Here is a 20,909-nt window from a genome sequence, read left to right on the forward strand (position 1 = left end):
ATAGTTTTTGTATCTTGAATTGTATTAGGAATCGGGTTTGTATTTTTTTATTTTGCTAATTGCTTCATTTGTTTCTTAATCTGTCATATATATACTCACACACACTAAATACTGCCTAAGTGAAGAGGGAAAAGATAAGATTATAAACTTTGAAAACAGGGATTGTCTAGTAGTAGCAGTAGTAGTAGTCATCGTTATTGTCACCACCATGGTAGTAGTAGAGAACAAATTAATAGAATACAGAATGGGATGTGATAATTACATAAGAGAAATACAAAGTGAAGAAGAAATATTTTGAAAATGAAGAGATATTTCAGTTTTACAGGGATATGCTTTATGTTAGCTTCAGGAACACGTGGCAAAAAGTAAGAATTTATGTGAATTATGTTGGCATCAGTAGGTATGCTCAGCCTGGTAGTTTCATATTAAACATACTGTCAACTTTACTTACTCAAATTCACTAATCTGATTCTGTTCCAGTCACCATTAAAAAAATAAGGAAAATAGAAAATGGATTCCAAACAATTTTATTTCAAGTGTAACAGAACCTCAAGCTTGTTAGGAGCCCAGTTGTTACAGGGCTTTGTCTCCTACAGTCGGAAGTTCTCATCCTGTGTTCATAAACTTTTATTGTGTTTGTGGTGGTATAATTATGATAACTGTATTTCAGTAGGATTATTTTCCTGTATAATTCTTTGTTTTTTATTTCTGCATTTAAGAGCATTATTTTGATAAGGAACCCATAGACTTTACCAGACTGCCAAAGGGGACTGTGACATAAAAAGGTTAACCACTCCTAGATCTACATAGCTGGAATGAGATATATCCTACTTTAAGAAACTATACACATACATATATATACACACATATCCAAATATATATGTATGTATACACAGAGACAGATATGTCTATGTGTGCATGTATTTATTCATACAGATGAATCTTTATTTACTCAAATTATGAAAGATCATTCACTTCCTTGAAGAATTCTTCACTTTATAAAACAGTTAATTTCTAGGTCTATTACAATCACCTTCCATAGGGCATTTAAAATAGGAATGTTTGTTTAAAAAAAAAATGAGTTTAAATATAACTTCTCTGGAACTAATCCATCACATAAACTGAGGTGTTATCTGTCTTTGGGGCACTGATAGATAAGGTAGAGCAAGAACCTGAGATTAAAGTCCATTTTCATTGACTCAGTCAGATGCTTTCTTTAGGCTGTACTAAACCTGTTGTTCCAGTTCATTGTCCTCACCCCCATTTTTAGAGACCAATAAAAACTGTATCTCAGAAGTTCATTATAGGACCAACCTATATATAAAGAATGGATAGATATAAATTTTAAAAGAATAAAATGTTTTGATTTACTTTTAGAAAATAATATCTGTGTTAAATTGCTTCAAGATCTTATTATCCAGCTATTGTTTGCCCATACAGAGTGTTTTTGTGTAGGCAATTGCCCTTAAATTCAGTATTTTTAAAAAAAAAAATAGGATCTTTATATATAGCCACTGAAATGTCCCTATTTGTCAGCTTCTCCAGGCTCCCCCTCCCTCTTAGGGTGTGTTGAAGCTGGGAAAGTCTGTGAGTTAACCTGTATGCGTTGGTTGTTTTTTTTTTGTTGTTTTTTTTTCTTCATGTTAGCCCATCCCACACAGACAAGAGGACTGAGTGGCAGACAGACAGCCTTGGGTTCTGTTCAAGCATGCAAAGTGCATACCTACACAGGCACACATGCAGACTCACTCACCCCTCCACACACAGCCACATATACTACCATTCCAGGAAGAGACTGAACTGTAGGGCCAGCATGGGACTGGGGAAGTGCTTCATTCCGTCTTACTGGTAAGTACAATGAGCAGAGGACTCCATTCATTTCATTTAAATGCTTCAATACTGATCCTTCTTGTTGGGTGTCCTAAGATTGGAGCTTTCTCAGCATTGTAGGAGTGTTTTTTGTTACTTTGGTTGACTTTTTAGAAGTTATGGGACAAAAAAAGTCTTTCATTTCTCCATACTATATTGCAACTTGTAACCTGATATGGTCTTAGAATGAAACTTTACATTACCTTGCCTACAGGGAGTTATCCCTTAAGGAAAAAGTTACAAAGATTTATTAATAGGTTTTGAAGAGAGGAAGGTGCCAGGGGTTGTCCTATTACCTGTGCAACTCTCAAAAAAAAAAAAAAAGAAAAAAGAAAAAAAGAAAATGATTTACTATGGCTCCAGATAGATAGCCCTTCAATGGGGTTGTAAGGGTGTTCTGTGTCTCCGATATAAAATATATATATAACAAAAAGGTAATTGAAAGTTTCTTTTGGGGTGGGGTGGTAGTAGAGCAGGGTTTGAGAAGGTCAAAAAGGCAAATTAATAAAATTAACATAGGAACTCTTTATACTCTTTCTATATAAGTGGTAATGCTTTGAGGAAAAACAAGCCATAATAAGAAAAATCAGAATTGTAATATATGACATTCAAAAAATGGAGATCTTTTGTAAAGCAATATGTAGGATGCTTTGGAGGCAGAAGGAGGTGGCTGGGGAGCAGGGTTTTTTCTCTGTCAGCAGTGCCAAGGGTCTCTCTGTTCACTTGCAGTGGGTGAGAGAGCGATTCATTTCAATCAAGCCCTGCATTGTGAACCAGGGCATCTGTTTCAAATATTTGCTCTAAACTTAAGAAGCTGGTGGCTGGCATGTAAAAGAATGCAACTGTTGCCCTCAGTTTGTAAAATAATTCAGTCTTTGAAAGCTGTGTTGATATGGAGAAGATTTTGAAGCAAGAGAAAAAGATGTTCAAGGAAAAGCTGATATGTCTTGATCATAGGAAGGTAAATTTGATACTTGGTCTTTTTCTAACAGCCCTGTTATTTTTAAACAGCCATGTGAATTGCATCTTGATTATATTAAGTGTGAAGTAGCTAAGTAGTTTTTTTTTTTTTTTTATTCATGTTTCCAAATTATCCCCTCCCTCCCTCCACTCCCTCCCCCCCATGACAGGTAATCCCATACATTTTACATGTGTTACAATATAACCTAGATACAATATATGTGTGTAAATACCATTTTCTTGTTGCACATTAATTATTAGCTTCCGAAGGTATAAGTAACCTGGGTAGATAGACAGTAGTGCTAACAATTTACATTCACTTCCCAGTGTTTCTTCTCTGGGTGTAGTTATTTCTGTCCATCATTGATCAACTGGAAGTGAGTTGGATCTTCTTTATGTTGAAGATTTCCACTTCCATCAGAATACATCCTCATACAGTATTGTTGTTGAAGTGTATAGTGATCTTCTGGTTCTGCTCATTTCACTCAGCAACAGTTGATGTAAGTCTCTCCAAGCCTCTCTGTATTCCTCCTGCTGGTCATTTCTTACAGAGCAATAATATTCCATAACCTTCATATACCACAATTTACCCAACCATTCTCCAATTGATGGACATCCATTCAACTTCCAGTTTCTAGCTACAACAAAAAGAGCTGCCACAAACATTTTGGCACATACAGGTCCCTTTCCACTCTTTAGTATTTCTTTGGGATATAATCCCAATAACAGCAATGCTGGGTCAAAGGGTATGCACAGTTTGACAACTTTTTGGGCATAGTTCCAAATTGCTCTCCAGAATGGCTGGATTCTTTCACAACTCCACCAACAATGTATCAGTGTCCCAGTTTTCCCACATCCCCTCCAACATTCATCATTATTTGTTCCTGTCATCTTAGCCAATCTGACAGGTGTATAGTGGTATCTTAGAGTTGTCTTAATTTGTAGCTAAGTAGTTTTAAAGAAAAATGGTCCAGGAAATCTGAATAGGAATTGCTCAGGCCAGAAGTATACTCTCACAGTGCACATATGTCAATCTGACACATATGCCTGATCAGCTTTCTCTTTGCAAACAAATATAACAGTGACTTTTATTTGGAACCATGTGCATGGTCAATTTTGTACTTTAAGCTATGAAGAAGTTTATCCTTGTTAAGCTGGATATTTCTTGAATAGGGATTGATGGCATGTTATAAGCATGATTTGAGATTATGGATTCTTGTTCACAAGGGGAAGGGAGGACAGGATGGTGCCCAATTTTGTCTTCTTTAACAACAACAACAATTAGCATTTACACAGTGATGTAAGATTTACAAAATATTTTACAAATATTGTTTCATTTAATGGTTATAACAACCTATATACACTGATCTATGTTTAAGTATTAAAAATGTAATATTCACAAATATCCCCCCATTCCTCCAGTTAACTATTGAACTAGACAGATTGTGGAGAAATAATTCTCCAATCAAACCCTCAAGTTTTTAATCAAATAAGAGGGAAAACTAATGTATATTATATTATACATTTCAACAAAATCAAACCAAGGGGAGAAATGCATTTTATCAGTGTATGTGTTAGTCCACATATGCAATGACCATGTGTGTGTATAAATGCAATGACTATGAAACAAATCTCATGCAGATGTCTGTGTTTAGAAAGATGGCAATACTCAAAAATTGTGGGGAAGAGCTGGGCCAGTAGTGATGAATCTGAGATCATGCATGCTTAGGTTATTGACCTTGTTTGATGGTATCCATGACAACAGCACAAAGGTCTTTGCCCTAGAAAAAAGTTCTTAGCTCCTCTTCGTCCTTCTTGTCATCCTCCTTTTCCTTTTCCTTCTTTTCTTGAGATTCCTGTAACAAAGGTTAAAAAAAAAATCCAGAGAGGCATTGGATGGGAATATTTCAGAAAGAATACTGGATGTGGAATCAGAGAGAGGGCGTTCATTGTACAGTGATGTCCAACTCTTTGTGACTCCATTTGAGGTTTTCCAGCAAAGATACTTGAGTGGTTTGCCAGCTGGGTTTCAGGTCTTACCTGATACAACTTTGTAGTCATCAGTGAAGTCTTCAACAAATTCTTTGAGCCTCAGTTTACTCCATTATAAGTAGTATTAAATGGGCTCTTAAGGTTCCCTTCTAGGCCTAAATTTATAGTCCTGTGTCTAAACACTTAGAGATCATAGTTCTAGAGCTGGGACAGAACTTCTAATGCTTGAAGATTCAGAAGTTAAGCTTTATCACTGATGGTTTACCATTAGCTTCTGGTACCTATTTTGCTCCCATCTATAGCAGGTTGTATGTTAAGTTGAAAAGCTTCTTCTTGTTCTCCAAGCTTATTCTCCTCCCATATCCATTACTTATGAATAAATGAAAAGTATCGTTTATCTAGCTTATAAGAGGATAGACTTGTGGTGACCTGAGCTTTAAGTTTACAGGTCTTTCCAATACCTTCTATTAATATTGTAATGCTTTTGGGTGTTACTCAATCTAGTTGCCTTTTATTCCTGATAGTGTCTTTGGGGGAGGAAGGCTTTTTCCCATTGGTCTTACTAGTATATGGAAACTTGTTATTATATAAATACAAATGTGTGTTTTGCCATCTAGCTAGTGGCATAGTATATAGAATTCTGGAATCGTCAGGAAGACCTGAGTTCAAATCTAGCTTCAGATCACTTAACCTTAGTTCATCTTATTTCTCTCAACTTTAAACAGGGATAATAATAGCACCTACTTTCCAGAGTTGTTGTAAGGATCAAATGAGGTAATATTTTGTAAAATGCTTAATAGAGTGCCTGGTACATAGTATTTAATAAATGTTTGTTCCCTTCTCTGATTTAGCAACAGGCTAAAACCTCTGTTCTTCATATTGCCTTTTTCATTAAAAAAAAAAAAAAAATCAGATGGATAACTTAGCTATAACTTAGTGTCTTGGAGATTTGCCTGGCTCATTGACAAGGGAGTAATCTGCCCATGATCACACTGCTAGTATATATTAGACACAGATCTTATGTCTTGCAGACTCCAAAATTGCCTTCTGTCCACTATTCTAGGTTTCTCCTTTCTTCTCCCCTATTCTTTTTCCTAGTGCGTGTGTGTGTGTGTGTGTTTGTGTGTGTATGCACACATTTCAATAGATCAGTAATGTCACTTGTGGAGCTACTGCCTCCAGAGGTGCAAGAGATCCATAACTTCCCATTCTATGTAAGAGATCCATAACTTCCCATTCTATGTATATCCATGTTCATCCATAGATCATTGTAGAAGAGAAGAATTCATCTAACATGCCTTCAAGGCGATTCAAAAGAGACTACACACTAGCAGAACAGTGTTGGGACTGTTATGTTATTATTATGTGCTTCAAAAGAAGAGTCTTACAGAATAGATACATTTTTTTCTGTTCTTGTATATAAAGTGTTCTATTTTCATTTATTTTAAAAAAAATCCCAGCATTTGTATAATAAGGTAGCATTTAGGTCATCCGTCTTATTCTCCATATAGATGATCATCCTTGTAATTATGTTCCAAAGTGCCTCTCCTTGCCTGCATCCCGTGTATATGTGTGTGTGTGTGTGCGCGCGAGCGCGCGTGCATGTGTGTTTTATTAGAATGTAAGCTTCTTGGTAAGTCAGCTCCTCAAAATGGCAGTCAGCAGAAGCACTTGACAGAAATGATCAAGAAGTCCAAAGTTGTTTTTTCCAGTCCCTGTCCATACAAAAAGATAGTCAGCCTATGGACATTAGGTGATGAGTCCAGAGAGAAAAAGCCCTGGAGCAGTATGGAAGTCTTCCAATTTAGGATCCACTGGCAAAGCCAAAGAAGTCTAAAGCTGAAAGTGGGTTACTTCAATCCCCATCTGGGGCTTAAAAGCATGCAGGTGCACAGATATGGAAGAAAATGATCAAAGTGTTCCCCTGATTATCTGCCTCAGTACAAACCAGCCCACATAGCTAGAAAGATCTGTTACTGTAGTCTAAGTAGCCTCCATGCATCTTGTTCAGTTGTTTTTTAGTCATGCCCAAGTCTTTGTGACCCCATTTTGCATTTTCTTGGCAAAGATACCGGAGCATTTTCCAGCTCATTTTGCAGATGAGGCAGCTAAAGTAAACAGAGTTAAGTGACTTGCTTAGGACCACTCAACTAATAGGTGCCTCGGGCTAGATTTGAACTCTGTTACATCTTCCTGACTGCTGTACCGGCTGCATATCCACTGCCCCACCTACCTGCCCCTTGTCTCTCTGCATACTACATCTCTTAAAACAGATGCCATATTAAGTCCCTTACTAAGTTCTGCAGAACCTTCCTTTTGACAGCCCAAGTGCTGTGGAGAGGTAGGAGTGAACTACCAGCTTGTTAAGGCTATGCCTAGGTGAAGAAGGGGCAGGTCAATTCTCTCAGAGCCTCCACAGCTGAGAATCATAAACTTGAAGGAGTTGCAAAGCAGCCTATCTATACTTATGCAGATGTTCCTTGGAGGCAGAGGGAAGAGAAGAGAGGTCAGACAACAAAACTGCCTCTTATTCTCCTTGTATCATTATCATCCTCTCACATGAAGAGATCCATTGTACAGGTCTGAGTTAGACCGCCAGCAGCCACTGGCAGGAGACTCCTGTATCACACTACCAGCTGATGGCTAAAATAAATAAAAGACTGCATAAACATGCAGTCTTTCCAACTCTCCCTCAAATTTTCTCAGCACTTTCTTATTGTATTCCTACCTACTGACCACTCTTTCAGATATTTGTTTTAGGTATTATTGTCCTTGATGCTCATTTTAATCATGTCATGCCTATTAACATTCCTAAGGATGTTTTTGCATAGATAACTATGCCAAAACTGAAGAGCAGTGGGAAATAGTCCTGATAGCTCATATAGAAGATTCTCTCTTGTGTTAAGGTTACATAGCATCACTGAGATAGTGTGGTAGGGGAGGAGGAAAGTATTGTGTAGGAGATAAAAGCCACATGTGAGACTGTTAACTGAGCTCTTTAGCTTCTCCTGACTAGGGAGAACAATGTGACTAACCATTGACAGCTACATTTTTCTTAATCCTAGATAGTACAGGTTTTTTCCTTCTAATTATGTGATTACCTCTATATGTTCAGTCCCAGTTTCCTGTCAATCTAAACGTAGAAAATCTAAATGATTGATTTATAGTTAGCAGCTAGGACAATGAGATTCAATTCTACAATTAAATGTCTACATGGAAGAGAAGTCTTTTGCAGACAAAGACAGCATTTTTACCCTTCTATCTTTAGTGCTTAGTACAGTACCTGAGTTTGATTAATTGATTGAAGACAGGAGAGCTGTCTTTTCCTAGGTCTGGCAGGACACCATTGTATGCAGATGAAAACATCGGCCTAGATTGGCACTTAGAAAGTACTTAATACTTGATTGGATTAAATGGAAAAATTTAAAGAAAAAGGAATTTATTGGAATATAAGGCATATTTCTCAACAGATAGAGTTGAAGCCAAAATTCCCCCATCCTCATCATAGACATGCATATAATTGCTTAATATGCTCAGGAACATTCTAATGTACCAGCATTCCACTCATCATGGTAGTTGCCTGGGATCTGGAGCCCATTGGAAGTAGAAGTGGTTTTCCCAGGCTTTGAGAAAACCTGGTTGCTACAGTTGCTACCACTGCTTCCTTCTACTTTCTTCTTGATTTTTCCCTAAGAGCCTAATGCTAGAGGAAAGAAGGAAGCCTAGTATTCAGGACATGACCCTTTTCCAGACACTTTGAAGTACTTTTTCTTCTATATCAGCAGTAATTCTTGTTGAAACACTATTCTTATCTTTATCAGGTGAGCCATCCATCTGCTCTCCTCCTTTTTGCTCCCAGGAGGCCTTTACTCCTGCCTAGAAACTAAATGGCTTCAGCTCCGTCAAAGAAAAGTCACCTTTACTTCTTCCCCTTTTCCTCCCAAGCCCTTATCTTTTTTCCTCATCATATTTTGATTCCTCTTGTCACTTTTTCCCCCTGGTTCAGTACATGGTATTCAACTCTGAGACTCTGGTTGATATAGGCAAAGAATAATGCCCCCCCCCAAAAAAAGGATTTAATTTTAAATTCTAAAAGATCACTTTTAGTCACCAGTCCTTAAATGCTACCACTACCTCTTCATTGGGTTAGTAAAAATTACCTATGTGCAAAAACCTCAATAAAATGCATAGTTTTTGAAAAGCAATTTGTAAGTTTGCCCAGAAAGTTTTTAAATTACACATATTTTTTGACTCAATTAAAATACTAGTAGGCTTCTATCTCAAAAAAGCTCATGGAAAGAGAAAAACTCTTGTATAGAAAAATACAGCAATTTTTTTTAAGTGGGAGAGAATTATGAATTAAAGAGATTCTCATCAGTTGGGGAGTGACTGAACAATTTATGTTTGGTAATGTAATGGAATATTACTGTGCCATAAGAAATTATAAAAATGGATGGTTTCAAAGAAACTTCGGAAAACTCATGTGATGTGCTTCATAGTGAAGTGAGCAAATTTGTACAATAACAATAACAAATCCCTTGTAAAAATTAATAACTTTGAGATGATTAAGAACTCTGATCAATACAGTGATCAACCACATTTCCAAAGGAGTATCACAAACTCATGATATATTCAGAGGAATATCATAGTGAGTCACCTCTTTGAGGATTGTGTCATACTTCTTTGTTATCCAGCACCTCTTTTCTCTCTAGACAAAAATCCAGGATAACAAAGAAGAATTTATTGTTTAAGAGAATTTTCCTAACTTCTTTCCATTGTGGCCCATTCCTTTTCTGGCTTGCTTGTTTTACAGTGAGTTGTGTGGGCTCGGAAAGACAGAAAACCAAAGTTCTAAAATATAATTGAGGTTTTAAATTTTTAGGGCAGATTGTGCTGGTTCTTATTAATAATAATAAAAAAAATTTTATTTCTGGCAAAGTTACAATCTTCTGTTATTAGTCACCTTTATCACTGGATTACTAATTTATAACCAGGGAAATCGAGGCAGATAGAGATTAAGTAATTTGCCTGAGGTCTCACAGATTTTTATTAATAGACATCAGCATTTATGATGTCTGAATTTTCTAGCTTTTGTCTTTCTCCCATACTTATACCTACTTAAGCTATTATTTAGTTATTTTATGAGATGATTTTCTGGTATAAAAAGGTGCTTGCATCTTGAAATGGTTGTCTTATAGATATTTTATTTCTTTTCCTCCCAATTACATGTTAAAAATCCCATACATACCATTCTTTTTTGTGCCTTTACTTCTTCCAAACATAAATAAACTTTTCTATTACCATCAAGTTCATCTATATTCTTCCAGTCCCCCAGACTTTTGAGCTATTTGTGTAAAATCTCCCTCTTCTCTTCTGATACTGCTGCCACCCTGGTATAAACCCTCATTTCCCTATTTGTAGACTACTGCTATAGTCTGCTGGTTAGTCTGTCATAAACTTCTTACTCCAGTCTGTCTTCTATTCATCTGTCAAAGTGAACTTCCTAAAACCCCAGATCCAACTATGTCACATACCTCACCCACCCCCACTCAAGTAAAGCCCAGGGATTCTCTGTACATTCAGGATCAAATATTAAATCATCTGTTTATCATTCAAAGACCATCATAACCTGCTGACCCTACTCAAAATACTCACCTGTATTCACACACTTTTCCAATCTTCTTGAATCTTCAACCCTGTCTCTTTTCACTATGCATAAAATGTTCTCTTCATTTCCACTTCTTGGCTTCCCTAGCTTTCTTCAAGTCTCAGCTAAAAATTCACCTTCTACAGAAAGACTTTCCCAATCTCTTAATTCCAGTGCTTTTATTCTGTTGATTTTTTTCCTGTTTGTAGGTGGAACTAATAGTAAAATGCCCATTTTACAGATGTGGAAATTGACACAAATAGCTCAAAAGTAGCTAATCTAAGACTCAAATTTTGTACCTCTTCCTCTCTTCTTGGTATTTGAACTCTCTGAATAACAAAAATATATGTATTAAATTGTCAAATACAATAATATGGTTTTATGATTTTTCTGAATCATTTTTAATACCCAGAACCGACAGATTTTTAAATGTTATGTTTTGAAGTCTATCCATTTTTGCTCTTAATTCCTGACAAAAATGAGGGAAGCTCTTCTGAGGATCCCTTTAGTTCTCTTAGGCTGTGGTTACTTGTTTTATTTGCCCATTATACTGGTAGCTATTGACTTTTAACTTCTCAGTTGTAATCTCATCCCCAACAATTGTCTGGAATAATTTTGTGATCAATATGATATGGAATAAGTACACTGTTTAAATAGCATGTGATAACTGACTTAGTTAACTTATTGGAGAGATTCTTATCAGTGTAGCCTAGGTAAGAACCACATTTTCATTTCTGGAAGCATCAGTCTAGAAATAAAAAAGGTTATTACCCATAAAAGCATCACAGTGACACAAGAATAAAGTCAGTGTACGGTGAACCCAAAATTGGATAAGTTGAATAGCTCCTTTTTTTTTTCCTTTCTTTTTTTCTTGTTATATCCCTTCTAGCCTAGCTATTTTGTTTTCAAGATATTGCTTTTAGAACAAAATTGAGTAGATTTCTCCAATATTGCTGCCGGAGAGGATGATGAGTAGTCTAAGGGTTAATGTCCATCTGCTTACTAGAGCATTTGTGGAGCCTGTTAGAAGGGATTTGGTTATGGAGAACAGCAGTAATGAAGTTTGCCCCTGAATCACATTCCTTCTGCTACTATAGCAACAGGTTGAAAATTCTGCCTGCATTGTGACAGCCTCCATTCAAAAATTCCTAGTATGCAGATGGCTTTATTGTCTATAGGATAACTGTCTTTTCTATGAACTTTCAATAAAGCAGCTTCTTTTTAGAGATAAAGGCACCAACACAAAATAGGGTTTAAGTATCATAGAAATGGAGAGATAGAAAGAAAGAAATTAAATTTTGATTGCAAGAGTATTTGCAGTCATTTGGCCCTCCAAAAGGGTTGAGGGAGAACCTAGTATAAGCTAAAAAACTGTAATTTTCCCCTAGGCTTCTTTCTTTTCTTAATAATGGTTTTCTTTTGAATCCTCTCTAGTACCCTTCCCCCACTAACATTTCACAACCTTCATGGAGTACCACAATTTTGATAAGTAATTGTTTATTTCCCATGTTCACTTTTATACTGGAGAAAGCTATGCACAGACAGAAAATCCAGATTTCTGTGATGGCTGTATCTTCTGAGGGAAACCAGGGTGGGTTGAATGCTAAAGAAATTAAGATCCTATTTCCAAACAACTTAGCAGTGTTGTGAAAAGAGAAGAAAATGAGGAAGAATAGGTTTTTACAATAAAATGCCATGAGATTACCAGAAAAAAATATTTCACAAGCTTTTTGGGAGCCAGAACTTTGGGATTTCTTGTAAGAAATCTCAGTGAGACAGAGGCAACATGACAACCAGGGAGAAGGCTGATGGGGACAAGGGCTGTAGCTTTGTGCAAACACAGGACTAGATATGTATATGAAATAAGTGGACACTTTTGAAATCATCTTTTGGATGAAATCATCTTTTTTGGATAGATTTGTTTAATAATCTTACTTATAAAAATTGTTACCTTATATAATTTGCTTTTATTTTACATTCAGATAGTGAAATTTGACTATTGGTTTCTGTTGCTAGTTTTTCATTGCAAGAAATTTTGACTTAGTAGTGGCACTTGGTCTTCAAACTCTGCTAAGCTCATGCTTATGTTCAACAGGTCTTTAAAGGCCTCTTTAGAGGCAACTGAGTTGTCACTGTGAATAAAATTTGGGTCCTGAGTCAAGAAGATCTGAGTTCAAATGTGGCCTTAAAATAATTTCTCTTTATATGATCCTGGGCAAGTCAGTTAATCTCTGTTTATTTCATTTTCTTCAACTGTAAAATGGTAATAGTAATAGCATCTACTTCCTAAGGTGTCATGACATTAAATGAGATAATTTTCATAAAAGCACTTAGCACAGAGCCTGGTACATAGTATGTGTTTAATGAATTTTTATTCTCCTTTTTGATTTAAAATATGTTAAGAATCTATCAATATTTCTATTAGTAAGATATCTTATTTTTATTTTGAAATCACTTTTCTTCCAGTATTTCAACATATCCTTTTGATGATTTTTTTTGCCATTAAGATTTTTTCTGAAGCAAAATCTCCTTACTATTCAATTTAGTTCAGCAAATATCTATTATGAATTTAATATATGATAGGAACTGTGCTAGATGCTAGGAATACAAATACAAAAATAAAATAAGACCTGCCCACAAGGATTTTACATTCTACTGAGGTTGATATAAAATGTATACAAATAAGCAAATACAAAATAATACAAGCTAATTTCCAAAAGTAGAATATATCAAGAATGATCTATTGTAACAGGTGGCATTTGAGCTGTATCTGAAAAAGATTAAAAATTCTAATAGAAGTGAGGAGTGAGTGTGTCCCAGGCTTGGGAAAATAGCCTGTGCACAGAGGAGGAAGATAAAATGTTATATTAAAGAACAGCTAATAAAACTTCTTAAATGTTTGTGGATTCATTAGAAAAGAGATCTTGTAAATGAAATATACAGTACAAAATAACACTGGAAAAGTGAAAGGTAGGTTGGATCCAGGCTTGAAAGACAGGCTGAAGATTTTATATTCCACCCTTGAAGCAATCTAAGGAACAATTTAAGATTTTCAAATAGGGGATTGACAAAATCAAATAAGGATAGATTGCAGTGGAGGGAGAAACAGGAAATAAGTAAGCCAAATAAAAGATAATTAAAATAATCCAGGTGGGAGGTGACATAGAACTGAACAAAGATAGATGACATGTATAAACGAAAAGTAGGAGTAGGTGGAACAGACATAGTGGGCAACAAATTGGATAAAGAAGTTGAAAGAGAGAAAATTGAAGGCTGATTCTAAGTTGTGATCATGAGTAGTCAACTGAAAAAGGGGAGTTTTGAGGTGGGATAGATTTGGAAGGGAACATAAAGAGTTCTGTTTTGGACATGTTGCATTTGGGACACCCAGGAAGATATATAGATGGAAATATCTGGTATGCAGTTAGTGATGTGGAACTAGAGATAAAGAGAATAAGGCATAAAAAGTAGATGTGGAAGTAATTTGCATAGAAATAACAATAGGACAGGGGGCAGCTAGTTGGAGCAGTGGATAGAGCACCAGCCTTGAATTCAGGAGGACCCGAGTTCAAATCTGGTCTCAGACACTTAACACTTCCTAGCTGTGTGACCATGGGCAAGTCACTTAACCCCAGCCTCAAAAAAATAAATAAATAACAATAGGACCAACAAAGTCACTGAGAGGTCACTCTGTGGACTTTTGTTAATATTTCGGAGTAGTGGAAAGAATGTTTGAGATTCCAGAGACCTGTAGTCTAGTCCCACGTTGCCTTGAAACTCCAATTCATCTCTCTAGACTTCAGTTTCCTTATCAATAAAATAATAGTGATTGTATGATACCTAACATCTCATTTGACCTTAAAATGCGAAAAAAAAAAATGGCATGAGAATGGTTTAAAAGAAAAAGATTTTTACATTTTTTCCCTCCTCTCCTTTCCCATTTCCTAATTTATATAGAAGAATTAAAAAAACAAACAAACAACAACAATAACAAAAAAAAAAAAACTAGTTTTTATTGATTGTAATGGGGATAAGGATTGACTCCCTTATACTGTCCTGATTTCCAGGTAAGTTTTATGCTTTCATTATTCTGATGTTTGGGCTAATTAATCTTTTGTAAAATCCTCTATGACCTTAATGGAGGGGGAAGGAGAGACCATTAGGAAATAAATTTCTGAGAAGTATATTCACAAAAGATGATATAAATAAATAAATGTGTATGTGTAAAGAATTGAGATGGAATTCCCTAAGCAAGCCTTATAGAATTGTTCTTCTTATAATCAATGTGTCTTTAAGGCTTTTTGCACATGATGGTCATGGTTTACAAGCAAGAACCTAAATCAAACAATTCTCACTGACTCTGATTTGCCACATGGATGGTATAGATCTTATGGGTACAAGCTCTCAGAAACCCTAAGTAAACTAAAGTGGAGTGTATTTTAAAATTCTTTGTACTTTTAATTCCCAGAATATAGCACTTATAAAGTTTCATCTAAATGAAGATGAAAACCCCAGATGCAAACCCAGAAGAAAATAAACTCCACAAGTCCCCATCGAATAGATGTTCTTAAATCTTTTTGTGTATGTCATAAACCTTTTTTTTAGAAGTAAAGCCTATGGATTCCTTCTCAGAATATTTTTAAGTGCATAAATTATGTGAGAGGGAGTGAAAAGTAAGTGGAAATTAAAGATGTGATTTTTTTTTCCATTTTTATTTATGGACCTGAAATATATCCAGAACTTGTTTAGCTTTTCTTCGTATTAAGACCTCATATACAGAACCTCTGATCTAGAAAAAATATTCTGGCAACAAGATTTTAAGAATGCCTGGAGGAAGTTAAACATATGATGTAAAATGGAGAAAAAATAGTAAGAAAAATTACCTTAACACAACTGTGGTAAACCTTACCCAAGAGTTGAATTCATTGAAAAGCAAAATGATACAAATGAGAAAATAAAAATGAAACCAAGTAAAAGTTTTGAAAAGACAGAAAAAAGACATAAGGTGTATGTTATCTGATCTGGTAAAGTGATCTAAGAGAGATTCTCTAAAAATCACAAGCTTACCTGGAAAACATGACCTTTTACCCTTCCCCCCAAAAAGTCCCACTGTACTTCATTTTTTTTTCAAGTAAAATAAATGATTCTTGGTGGATACTGGTGCTTATTAAGATATTCATAGTTGTCTTCCTTTACATTATTATAGTCATATAAATTGTTCTGTTGATTCTGACCACTTTACCACTGTATTAGTTATTCAAGTCTCCTTAACTTTTTCTGAACCTCTCTCTTTTGCAGTTTTTTTTTTCTTATGAGACAACATTCCATTATATTCACTTATAATTTCTTCAGGTATTCATCAATCAATGGAAACTTCTTTAATTTTTAGTTCTTTATGACAACAAAAAAGCTGCTATAAATTATTTTAGATATTTTTCTTTTTTTTTTTTTTTAAAATCTCTTTGGGGTCTATGATAAGATTAGATTCAGGGTAGTCTCCCTTTGATTCCCAGCCAGAAATCAAATGATGAGATTAGATTCAGGGAACCAAAATGATGAGATTAGGGTTCCTGGTGGTCAGGAAGTAAATGAAGAGGGTAATGGCAGATTCAGGGAGCCAGCGAGAATTTTCCAAGTATAGTATCATATCACCATTAAATTGGAATAGTTTTATTTCCTCTTTACCTATCTTTAATTTCTTTCTCTTTTCTTATTGCTATTCCTAACATTTCTAGGACTATATCAGATAATAGTGGGGAGGTAATAGTATCAAAGAATACTTAATTTCTGTATTTGTTGGGGAAAGTTCTAGTGTGTCTCCACACTAGAAAGTATATGATACTTTCTTTTGGTCTTAAACACATGCCTAGTATGATATTTTTAAAAGATCTTTCATGCCTATATGTAATAGGGTTCTTAGTATGAAAGAGTGTGGTACTGTCAAAGACTTTTTCTGCATCTATTGAGATGATTATATAATTTTGAAAGTTTGCTTTTTTCATATGATTGTTGATTGTTTTCCTAATGTTGAACCATTCTTCCATCCCTAGAATAAATCCCAGTTCATTATGAATAGCATAATGGATTTTTTAAAATTAATAGCTCTTGTCTGTTTCTGACAATCTGACAGGGTTTTTGAGTGAATATTTATTAATAATGTTGGTATATAGTTTTCTTTCTGTGTTTTCCCTTCCTCTAGTTTACGTATCAGGGCAATATTTTATAAAAGTTTTGGTAGGGTGCTTTTTTTTTTTCAATTTTTGAGAATAATTTGTGAAATATGAATACCAAGTATTATTTAAAAGTTTGATACATTCTTTTGTGAATCCATCAAAATCAGAAGGGACCTCCCTTTCCCCCTTGATAGTTCCTTCAGAGCTAGACATAGTTCATTTTCTGAGATTGGACTCTTTAAGATCTTTATCTGATCTTCTGATAGTTTGGATATTTTATATTTTTGAAGATAATTCCTCTATTTAGTGTCCTCGGTTTTGTTAGCATATAACTGTGAATAGTATATGATGATTATTCTTTTTATTTCTTTGAGTGTTGCTGTAATATCAGTTTATTCATTTGATTTTTCACTCTCTTTAATTAAGTCAATTAAGGATTCAATTGATTTTTATTAGTCTTTTCAAAGAACTAGTTTTCACCTTATTTATCTTTTCTATGTATTTTCTTGTTTCCAATTTATCTATTTCCCCTTAATTTTTAGTATTTCCTCTTCTGGATTTATTTTAGGTTTGTTTATTTGTTGGCTAATTTCAGAAAATACCCATTCTATTCATTAACCTTCTCCTTTTCTATTTTGTTAATGTATGCTTGTAAGGATATGATTTCCCCCCCTAAAGACCATTTTAGCTACATCCTAGGAATTTTGGTACGTTGTTTCATCATTATCTGAAATATTCTCTCTAAAATGTAATATTCTCTTGTTGGGGCTCTCATGGGGTCTCTGGAAGCAGCCTTTGTTTCAGTTCAGTGATCATCACCCGAGTGCAGCCAGGTGTTAAAAGTCCAAATTCTTTATTGTCTCTTTCCAAGTCTTGTCTCTTTTCCTGGGGCCCAGTTAGCTTTCTTAGAGGCCTATCTCTCTCCTTGGTTCCAAGAGCTTAAGTTCCCTCCTGCCTTCTCTGACTTCTGAATCTCCCCGACTGAATCCTGGTTGAAGTTCCTGGCTTATATATGCTCTCTTAAAAGTGTAAATCTTGTAGCACTATAGTAAGTACTAAGTTCATGTACTGAACTAGAGAACTGTTAAGCACTGTGATAAATTAGAAAACTATTGTCTCTATCAGTTCCACTGACTTAGCACCTTGTTTCAAGTTCTGGCCCACAACAATTATCCTTTTCTTTTACATCATCATTTTTTATTTATTTTATTCTTTGACTTACTCATTATTTATCGTTTTATTGTTAAATCTCCATTTGCATCAGTAGCTTGTTTTTGGTCCCTGAGCCCATTTTTATTAGGTCATAGTCTGTAAACAATATATTTGTTTGCAATATCTTTATGACATAAAGATATTGTCCTAACTCCTTGTCTATTATTTTAAAATGTCATGTAGTATTGAAAAAAATGTATATTCTTTTGCTGTCTCATTTAAAAGAAGTTATGTTACAAGTTTCTCCAGCAGTCTATTTAATAACATATTTTCCCTTTTGTTTACTTTCTGTTGGACTTATTCAGAATTGAGAGAGGGATACTGAAATATTCTGTCACTATACTGTTTTATCTATATTTTCTTGTAGCACAGATAATATTTCTTTATGAGTTTGGATGCTAACATGTTTGCAGTGTATAAGCTTATTGATAGTGGATTGCTGTTTTGCATTCCTTTCAACATAATATAGTTTAATCATTTATCCCTTTTTGTTTTTCAAATGATTTTTTTTTTACTTTGTCAGGAGGCATGATTTCAACTATTGAGTTGTTTCTTCATTCACTTGATGCATGGCAAACTTTTTTTATTCTCTCCATTTCATTTTGTGAATGTCTGTTTTTTAAATTTATTTCTTGTAAGCAACTTAGTTAAGATTTTATTTCTTATATGACCTGTCACTTTTTTTGTTTTATTGGATTATCTAAACCATTCACACTTAAATTTATGAGGATTAAGTTTGTATTTTCCTCCATCCATCTCTAATATTTGTTTTTTATGACTTTTTTCTCTCTTCTATAAGTACAGTACTATATTCCTTCATTTATTTACCTTAATCTTTTTAAAAGTGGTCCTGTTCCCAGTTGCTCTCTTCCTTTTACCCTTTTCCTTTGGGGTTTTACTTATTGGTTTCTTTTTGCTCCTGTTTTATCTGGTTATATTATTTTGCCCCTTTTCAGTCAGTAAAATAGATTCCCCCTCCTCCTTCCCTTCAACTAATTCTGTTCATTTGATTTTGTAAATTTCATTTTTTTCTGCTCCTTTAGAAAAAAGAATAGTTCTCATTAACTTCATTATTCATCCTCTCTGTCTGCTCTAGACTCTCACTCTTTGATTTGTAATCTCTATATTATCTAGTGTCTATTCTTTACATTTCCCCATGCAATCAAAATACCCAACATTCTTTCCTCAATAGGTTGTTTCTGCCACTGCTTATAGAACCTGTCTCACAGATTTTCCTTTTCTGTTGTCCCGAATTCCTAGAACAATGTCATTTATTGCAGGTATCAGTTTTCTGTTTTGTTTTTTTTTAAACAAGAATCAAATTATTTGTTCCATGAGTTTTTAAGTTGTTGGAGTTTTCATTGTTTTCATATGTGTTACATTTTCCAGGAGCATAGGCTCTTAAGATCAGGGATTACAGAAGAATAATTTAAATGATTTACAGTTGGGAGGCATCTTAAAAATCATGTAGTAAAGTTCTATCATGTTTTGCATTAAAAAAAATTGTATTCTAGGAAGAATTGGAGAATGATAAAGGTTTTTCTACCTCCAACTAAAGCAAAAGAGAAGTTTCCCTTTCCCCTCTAACATTGCAAAAGAAACGAGCTCTTCTTGACTAGATCATTTCTTATTTATAATACCTAAAATATGCTTATGAATGCACTCAATAAATGTTTGATTGAAAAACTGGTAGAATTTTTATTTCATTTCTAAGAATTCCCTCATTTTACACATAAGAATTTAGGGGCCCCAATTTGTTTGTTTGTTTTTTTTAATCTTTTCATTAGCCTCTTTTAAATCGATCTTGCAGGAGATAAATGAGGATCTCCTTATTCACTCTGTCACTATAATAGAAAAAAAAATAATTTTGTTATGTTTTACATGACTAAGTGTCATAGGAAGAAAAATACCCAAATATCCGCTCTGTCCTTTAGAAACTTATAGTCCACATCTTCCCCTATTACTGATGTCTAATAAAAAGCAATCTTCTTGAGGGCAGGGACTAGTTTGTTGTTGTTGGCTTCCCACAGTGCTTGACACATAATGCTGCTTAATAAGTAGTTGCTAATTATTAACTGATTTTTTTTTTGGCCCAGTTCACAAGAACCTGCTCTTACTGTTTCCATATAGTAAGTTCATAAATAAATTTATTAAAAGAACGGGTAGTTGCAGGCATAGATGATAAACTAAGAAGAGATTGTCCAAAGCGAGGTGTTTTGGGAAAGGAAGAAAATATTAAATGGAAAAACCAGGTTTAAAAAGTCAAAAGGCAGATAAATTATTGAGTTGTGTTTCTAGTCCTATGTTATTCTCTCAAGCATGATAAAATTGTGACATAAAACATTTAACCTGTAAAAGAGAGGATAGGGTGGAGAGGCAAGGGAAGTAGATTTCCTGTTCCCTTCCTTCCCATTATGAAAGAGAACAATTAGTCTCCATTTTCTCTGTTTCTTATCTCCAAGTAATAGCTCATAATTTAGGAGCTGATTAAACTTTTTACTTTTGCATTTTGTACTTCATTTCTTAGGAAACAAAGACTGGAAGAAACTTAACTCAAGTCAGTCAATTGATCTAATTATCTGCAAGGAAAAAGGTCAAAATTAAATGAGCCCCTTTGAGGGGTTACCTTTTCATAACAATTATTCATTCTAACTAGGAGATAATTAGCATGAGTAAGTAAGAGATGATTCTGCTTTTGATAATGATTTCTCTAATGCTATTCATCTTAGAAAGTCTGAAGTCCTTGAAGATTATCATCAGTCTAGGTCTCCTTTATTAATGCACCTAAAATAGTAATGTTACATTTTGGTTTCTTATAAGAATTTATCATCTGTCACAGTGATTCCTCATAGGAATTGTTTCATCCTTTGTATTTGTCTCTTCAGAACCTTGCTGAGTGCTTGATAGAAGTAAGAATTTAATGCTTATTGACTGTTCAAAAGAAGTATTTGTATTTTCCTCTTAATCTTTGTAAAAGTCTGTTGTTTTTGTCCTGTGGGAAAGAAAAGCCAGAAAAAAATGGTATGAGAATAATAAAATTTTACAAATAGAAAGGA

At 34.6% G+C, this 20,909-nt stretch overlaps 1 protein-coding gene and 1 long non-coding RNA gene across 4 annotated transcripts in view; one reads left to right on the forward strand and one right to left on the reverse strand.

Moving 5' to 3' along the window:
• Positions 1-20,909, forward strand: part of STON2 (stonin 2) — a 197,317-nt gene that overhangs the window by 120,587 nt on the left and 55,821 nt on the right. The gene's annotated exons all lie outside the window — the stretch shown is intronic.
• Positions 20,609-20,909, reverse strand: part of LOC141553044 (uncharacterized) — a 34,430-nt gene continuing 34,129 nt past the window's right edge. The window contains exon 2 of the long non-coding RNA XR_012485264.1: positions 20,609-20,845. This is a non-coding gene — a long non-coding RNA (uncharacterized LOC141553044). The remainder of the gene's footprint in view (positions 20,846-20,909) is intronic.

Source organism: Sminthopsis crassicaudata, chromosome 2 (assembly GCF_048593235.1).
Source record: "Sminthopsis crassicaudata isolate SCR6 chromosome 2, ASM4859323v1, whole genome shotgun sequence".
Lineage (NCBI taxonomy): Eukaryota > Metazoa > Chordata > Mammalia > Dasyuromorphia > Dasyuridae > Sminthopsis > Sminthopsis crassicaudata.